The sequence below is a fragment of the Rattus rattus genome, chromosome 2 (assembly GCF_011064425.1).
Source record: "Rattus rattus isolate New Zealand chromosome 2, Rrattus_CSIRO_v1, whole genome shotgun sequence".
Lineage (NCBI taxonomy): Eukaryota > Metazoa > Chordata > Mammalia > Rodentia > Muridae > Rattus > Rattus rattus.
In genome coordinates this window covers 73673285-73681451 of record NC_046155.1, presented here as the reverse complement: position 1 = coordinate 73681451, position 8167 = coordinate 73673285, and positions in this window count along the sequence as shown.

The window sequence follows — 8167 nt, the reverse complement described above, 5'->3', positions numbered from 1 at the left end:
TAGAGAGAGAGAGAGAGAGAGAGAGAGAGTTATGGAGAGACAGGAGAAAGGTGAACAGGAAGATTAAATGGAGGAGAGGAGGGGTTGGGGATTTAGCTCAGCGGTAGAGCGCTTGCCTAGCAAACTCAAGGCCCTGGGTTCAGTCCTCAGCTCCAAGAAAAAAAAAAAAAAAACCAAAAAAGAAGGGAGGAGAAAAGAGGAAGATAAGAGAGGAACTGTGAGAAATAACTAATCCCAAAAGGCCACTGGAGGGGCTATAGAAAACTGCTGCTGTAGAAACCTAATATATATGCATATATGAAAGGAATCTAAACGAGTCATCAAATAGTGGGGGAGACCATGCTTCAGCTAGATACCTTACACCATCAAGGGAAACGTCCAGTGTTAGCCATGGGCTACATTTAGTTGAGTCATTGGCCAAAGGAGACCCATGGAAACCCCCAAACACCTCCCGCTATTGATTGCTCTCCACAAACAGAGGTGAGACCCTATTGCTGAAGACCACTCTTGCATTATCTCATACAACACAGAGCTGGTGCCTAACATGAGCCCTCACCCTTACTAACTGGTGTTCATAGTATTGGAGGGTACTCTCTGCGAGCTACCAAGGAAGGAAGATAAACACCGACTCCGCTACAGATCTTTCAGTCTAAATTATGATGACCTATCTGCATGATATGCTGGTGCAATTGTGGCACAAACATTGTGGGACTAACCGACTGCTATCTGGTTGGATTTAAGGCCCACCCATGAGATGAAACACACACCTCATGCTGCTCAGGTGGTGAGACCCTGAGACTAATAGACCTAGGGGCAGAGCAAACACGACATTCTGCTAAAGCAGTGCTTCTCAACAGCCCTAATGCGACCTTGTACAGTTCCTTGTACTCTGGTGACCCCCAACCATAAAGTTATTTTTATTGCTACTTCATAACTGTAATTTTGCTACTGTTACAAATCATAAAGTCATTTTCAGATATGTGACCTATGTGAAGGGTCGTTCGACCCCCAAAGGGGTCATGACCCACAAATTGAGAACGGCTGTACTAAGGAATGTAGCAATTCTCCTCTCCCCACTGATTAATGTCTTTCTCCCTCAGCTATCACCAGAGAAACTTTTTCCTTCCTGCAGAAGATGGGAACAGATACAGAGACCTGAGACCCACAACTAGACAATGTGTAGAATGAGAGACCTTGGAACATCCAGTCCTTAATGGTGTATCTTCATCAAACCCTTCCCTCAGGGCTTAGGGAATTAATCAGAAGAAAAGGCAAAAACAAAACAAAACAAAGAGACCCCAAAAAACAAAAAATAGCAAAACAAAACAAACAAACAATTATAAGAGACAGACACCAAGGAAGCAGTGTTTCCAGACACAACAGGACTGATGCACATATGAACTCACAGAAACTATGAAAGAAGGGCCTGCACAGGTCCAAGCCAAACAGATTCCAGCCTGCTGAGGCACGGAAAGATAAGAGGAGCTACACTTGAGCCTCAAGGAGGGAGGCTTTTGGATGGGGACAGATATTTTATATGTATATTTCATCAATCATTTCTGTTAGCTTGTGGCTTTGCTTCACTGTGTAATATAAAAAGGCTATGAGAAATAAACTGTCTGCTGGCTGCTGCTGGCCTAGTGTTGACCCACAGCCCTCCTGTATCTGTCTCTTGCACCTTCTTTCTGCCTTTCCTGTCTTTAATCCTCACCCTCCACTCTGCGTACCAGCTGGTCCACTAATCTTGCAAAGGAAAAATTGGTTTCTCCAATGGAATCTCTCTGCGTACAGGAGCCATGCCTTAGGGCAAGTCCCCTGCAGGCACAACAGTAGATGGTCAACAAGAAAGGAACTCAGTGGCGTTAGGTTTCAATCCCAGGACAAATGGCTGAGGTGCCTATTTCACTCCTTCTTTAAAAGGGGAACAAGAATAGCCTTAGGAGGGGATAGGAAGGCAAAGTTTAGAACAGAGGCCGAAGGAACACTCATTCAGAGCCTGCCCCACATGTGGCCCATACATATACAGCCACCAAACTAGATAAGATGGATGAAGCAAAGAAGTGCAGGCCGACAGGAACCGGATGTAGATCTCTCCTGAGAGACACAGCCAGAATACAGCAAATACATAGGCGAATGCCAGCAGCAAACCACTGAACTGAGAACGGGACCCCCGATGAAGGAACAGAGAAAGGACTGAAAGAGCTTGAAGGGGCTCGAGACCCCATATGAACAACAATGTCAAGCAACCAGAGCTTCCAGGGACTAAGCCACTACCCAAAGACTATACATGGACTGACCCTGGGCTCCAGCCTCATAGATAGCAATGAATAGCCTAGTAAGAGCACCAGTGGAAGGGGAAGACCTTGGTCCTGCCAAGACTGAACCCCCAGTGAACATGATTGTTGGGGGGAGGGCGGTAATGGGGGGAGGATGGGGAGGGGAACACCTATCTAGAAGGGGAGGGGGAGGGATTAGGGGGCTGTTGGCCCAGAAACTGGGAAAAGGAATAACAATTGAAATGTAAATAAGAAATACCCAAGTTAATAAAGATGGAGAAAAAAAAGAAATATATATCTCAAAGTGGACCTAGCCTCCAGGTACTCCCAGCATCCCTCAGCCCCTGCCTGTTACAGGGTCCTGGCTGGCACACCCTGCCCCCTCCTTCTGTAGTCCAAGTATTGGACTGGGTTGCCCCTCCCCCAGCTGCCCTTTCCTGTTTAATCCAACCATTTTGGTTCTGCTCTCTTTTGGGCAGAACCTGCCTGCTGCTCCTGGGTCTCCTCCCTTCCCTCTTCCTCTTCCTCTTCTTACTTGGCTGAAGGTCATGTCCACTCTGGACTATCCCAGATGTTCTTGCCTCTGGCCATGCTCTCCCATATATCTATAATCCACTAGACCTGAGACCAGTGATGGCTTTTCTTTTATTTCTTTTTTTTTTCATTCAAATGATATTTTTGGAGATTTTTTTTTGTTTGTTTCATATGGCTTTGAGCTTATTTTTTATTACCTTACTGATCTTTTGCTTGTATATTATGATTTCCTATTTTGTATTTTTATTGGTGTGTGCCTGCCTGCTTGCCTGTCTGTCTGTCTGTCTCTGTGTGTATATGTTTCTCACACCTTTTCTGTTTTGTTTTATTCTGGTTTGTTTGCTTGTTTTCTAAAGAGAGAGAGAGAAGGCTTGGAGTTGGGGTGAGGACATGGGGAGGATCTGAAAGAAGACGAGGAAGAGAAAACTGGTCAGAATATATTGTATAAACATTTATTCTAAATTTAAAATTCAATTATTGGGTGGGTCTGGGGGGCCATGTGAATTGAACCTGGGTCCTCTGAAGAGAAGCCAGTGCTCTTAACTATTTGTTCAACCCTCCTGTTAGAATCCTTGCTTCTCAGACGGAGAGAGGCATTAACCAGTCTCTTGGGTGAGTGCTTCCTTTGCCTTATGACCCATGCATTCAGCAGGCGCTTGCGTATAAATTTTTTATCCCACCGAGAGACAGGGCTTGGTGAATAAATACCCCATTTCCTGGCCCACTGATGGTCCAGTCTGAGGCCCGTTCTGTGTAGCATCTCGGGCCACTGGGGGCTGGGCTGCAGCTTCGCACAGTTCCCATCTGTTAAACAGTGCATCACTTTCTACTCTTTCTCCTTTGTCTCACTTCCTCCACCCCCTCACAGCCTTTCTAGAAGCACTGGTTTTAGCTGGCCTTCCACGTCTGTGGCTTCTACATCACAGCCCCTCCTCTAAGGATTATTCTCAGATAAGAGACTCAGGAAGCAGTGGAGAATCTAGGTGACTTGGACTTTTGTGACTTTAAAGATGGGCCATGTGTAAATAGATGGGAAGGACGCACAGCACACCTGCTTCAGAGGACAGTATAGATTCAACTAGCCTTTGAGCAAAACCATCTGAGGAGGGAAATTTTCTTTTGTACTGGGCATATGCAAGCCTCTCCTAGTCATTTGTTAAACAATAGGGTGTAACAGATATTTTTATAACATTTATATCATTTTGGGTATAATAAGGAATTTTGAGATAGCACAATATCTGGGATCTTCTCATCTGTAGTGGTTTCTGGAACCAAGACCTCACAGGTACTGAGGAGTGAGTATCCTTGAATTATCACACGAATTCTTGGCTTAAGATGGTGGTGACCTATGTATGACCTTCTATGAAGATGGTGGTGGAACCAGGACAGAAACTTCTACCAAGTCCTCACCAAAACATCTTCTATTCTCCTGTCTTTAGAGGCCGTGCCCCTGAAACAAACATTTAAAAGAACTCTGCCTCCTGTCCTGCCTTTGTTCAGCCCCCACTCATTCTCTGTTCCCCATTTCAAGGATCCTTGCAACTGCCTTAACCAGACAAGTCCTCCTGACTCAGAAAACCTCTTTCTGATTTCCAGTCTGGTCAACTCTACAAAGCAGATAAATGGATATTTTCCAGCCCTTCCTATAGTCAGCCTGTGTTGGGCAGTGGGCTACTAAGGACGAATCCTGTCAGTCTGCTGTGGGGGAGTATTTAATCTGCTGGAGAACCTAAACCTAGAGAAGTGCCACAGAAGCATCCAGAACTGTATCAGGAAAGTCAAGGAAGCCTCCTCATCCCTCCTCCCTCTCCAGGGCTCAGAATCAAAACCAGGGCGCGTGCGCGTGCTGGGCAGGCACTCTACCACAGCAGTATTTACTTTTATGTCACACAGAGCAAAACACCCGACAAGCACTGAAATGAAGAAAGAGCTCAGCTCAGCTCACAGCATCAAATCATGGCAGAGAGGCTGTGGCAGACCAGCTTGGTGTACGGCTGTGGAGGCTTTCCACATCATGGTAGACCAGCAGGCAGAACAAGCAGGAACCAGGAACTCAGTATTATCTTCAAAAGCTTCTAGTCTTCCTAAATAATGTTACTGTCGGGACCCAGATATTCAAACATGAGACTGTTAGGGACACTTTATATTTACACCATAATAACCACTGAGTTTCCTTGCCAGCCCTTGGGTTTTTGAGACCACATCGTATTGTGTGTTCTAAGCTGGCTTTGTACTTAGGATCCTCATGAATCCACCTACTGCGTGCTGAGCTTATAGCTGTACACTACCACCTCTGACTGAGAAATACTTTTTTTAAGGTGTCATAGACAAGTTACTGAAGGCTGAGGAGAACTGGCCATTTAGGAGACAGGGAAGTCCTCTAAGTAGAAGACAGACATATGTAAAGACTTGAATGATATGGAAATTTTCATCACAGGAAAAGACTTTCTGAACAGGGCCCTGACAACACAGGCATTGACACTTATAGTTACTAAATGGGACCTTATGAAGCTAAAAAGCTTCTATATAGCAAAGGACACCATCATTTGAGCAAAGAGGCAGTCTACAGAATGAGAAAAATCTTTACCAATTGTACATCTGACAGAGAGTTAGTACATGGAATATACAAAGAACTAAAACAAAAACAAAAAACAAAAAAACAAAAACCCAAAAAACCCTGAACATCAAGAAAAAATAGCCCAATTTTAAAATAGGATATAGAACTAAGTAGAGAATTATCAAAAGATGAAACACAAATGACCAGGAGACATTTTAAAAGTTCAACATCCTTCACCATAGGAATGCAAATTAAAACTGCTCTGAGATTCCTCTTAGCTCTACCAAAATAGCCAAGATCAATAAAAACAAATGACAGCTCATGCTGGCAAGGATTCTGGGAAATGGAGACACTTATGCATTGTGGGAGAACAAACTGGTACAGCCACTATGAAAATCACTATGGAAGTTCTTTTAAATGCTGGAAATCAATCTACCATCGGATTCAGCTTCACTACTGTGATGTTTGTCTATGCTTAGCCCAGGGAGTGGCACTCTTATAGGTGTGGCCCTGTTGGAGTAGGTGTGGCCTTGTTGGAGTAGGTGTGGCCTTGTTGGAGTAGGTGTGGCCCTGTTGGAGTAGGTGTGGCCTTGTTGGAGTAGGTGTGGCCTTGTTGGAGTAGGTGTGTTGCTGTGGGTGTGGACTTTAAGACCCGTGCTCTAGCTGCCTGGAAACCAGTATTTTGCTAGCAGCCTTCAGATGAAGATGTAGAACTCTCAGCTTCTCCTACATCATGCCTTCATGGATGCTGCCATGCTCCTGCCTTGGTGATAATGGACTGAACCTCTGAACCTGCAAGCCAGCCCCAACTAAATGTTGTCCTTATGAGAGCTGACTCCGTCATGGTGTCTGTTCACAGCAGTAAAACCCTAAGACACTACTCTTGGGAATGTACCAAAGGACTGTACGTCTTACTACAGAGACACTTGCTCCTCCATGTTCACCTCAGCTCTGTTCATAATAGCCAGAAGTGGGAAAGAGCCTAGAAGGCCGTCAACTGAAGAATGGACAATGACAATGACTTGCATCCAGGCAAAGGAACACTGATAAGAAATTTGGAGGTAAATGTACTGAGCTAGAAACTATCATTCAGAGTGAGGTAACTCACACCCAGAAAGACAAACATTGAAAATTTTCTCTTATTATGTGAATATTAGCTTTTAAACTTTAGATATGTGTGCTTCATTTATGATATCCACAGAGGTTAGGTCGCTACTAAATGACCAGAAAGGAGGAGGGGATTTTCTATGGCAGAGGAAATAGACTATGAAGGGATAAAGGACAAATTAGAATAGGGAGATTAAATAGGGGCAGGGTAAAGGGGGGGACATGAGGAGGGACAACTAATACTAAAAGCCTTTTGAAAAAGCTGCATGGGTCAACAGAGGGGCTTCCTCCTGCTGTAGATGGGAACTGATACAGCAACCAACATCTGGACAATGTGGAAAGAGACACACACACACACACACACACACACACACACACACACAGAGAGAGAGAGAGAGAGAGAGAGAGAGAGAGAGAGACAGAGAGAGAGACAGAGAGACAGAGAGACAGAGAAGACAGACAGACAGAGTGACTGACTGACTGACTGACTGGCCTTGGAGTACTCAGTCCTAAATAAGATGTCTAGGACGTCTCCATCAAGTCCCTTCTCTGAGGGCTCAGGAAACTGCAAAGAGGAGGCAGAAAGAGTGTAAGAATCAGAGGGGGTAAAAGACACCAACAAAACAAGGCCTTCTAGACAGGACAGGACCAACGTACACATGAGCTCACAGAGACTGTGGCAACAGGCATGGGGCCTGCCCAGGTGTAAGCCTCAGGGGGTCCCAGCACTGAGAGGGAAGTGGACATGAGCCCCCATCCCTGACTCAAAAGTTATCTCTAACTGATATCTGATCGACAGAAGAAAGTTAATTTTCTTCCACAGAGTCTAAGTGAATACAGAAACCACGCTTAAGGGTAGGCTCCATGCCCAGAAGCAGACAAACAACATAAACAAACTCAATAGTACTCCGGGAGGTATTTTTGTCTCATAATGCTTTGTCTGCGCTTGGCTTTTTTTTTCTTCCCATGTATGTCTTCTGCTTATATATTTTATGTTTGTTTAATAGTTCTTTCTTTTTAGCTTCTCTTAAATTTATGTATTTAATGTGTTTAAGTGTTTTGTCTGCATGTATTACAGTACCTGAGGCAGCCAGAGGAGAGCATTGGAATTCCTTAGAACTGAGCTACAGGCCATGTGGGTGCAGGGATGGAACCCAGGACCCTGGGAAGAGCCGCCAGTGCCTTTAGCTGCTGGGCCATCTCTCCTGCCCCCTCTGCTTATATATTATAGTTTCCAGTTTTGTGTTTTTATGGGATTTGTGTGTGTGTGAACCTATGTGTCCCTTGTCTATATGTGTGTGTGAGCCTACGTGTCCCTTGTCTATATGTGTGTGTGAACCTATGTGTCCCTTGTCTATATGTGTGTGTGAACCTACATGTCCCTTGTCTATATGTGTGTGTGAGCCTACGTGTCCCTTGTCTATGTGTGTGTGTGAACCAACGTGTCCCTTGTCTATATGTGTTTCTCGTGCCTTTCCTTTGGGTCCTTTGTGTTTGTTTGCTTTTGTTTTATTCTGGTTTTATTTTAGATAACTTTTATAATGAGATAGAGAGGAAGAAAGAATGTGACTTGAGTGGGTTGAGAGGTGTGGAGGATCTGGGAGGAGTTGGGGGAAGGGAAATGGTAATCAGAGTGTGTAATGTGGAAAAATATTTTTAATAAAAAAGGAGCCATATGGAAACCCACAGAAGC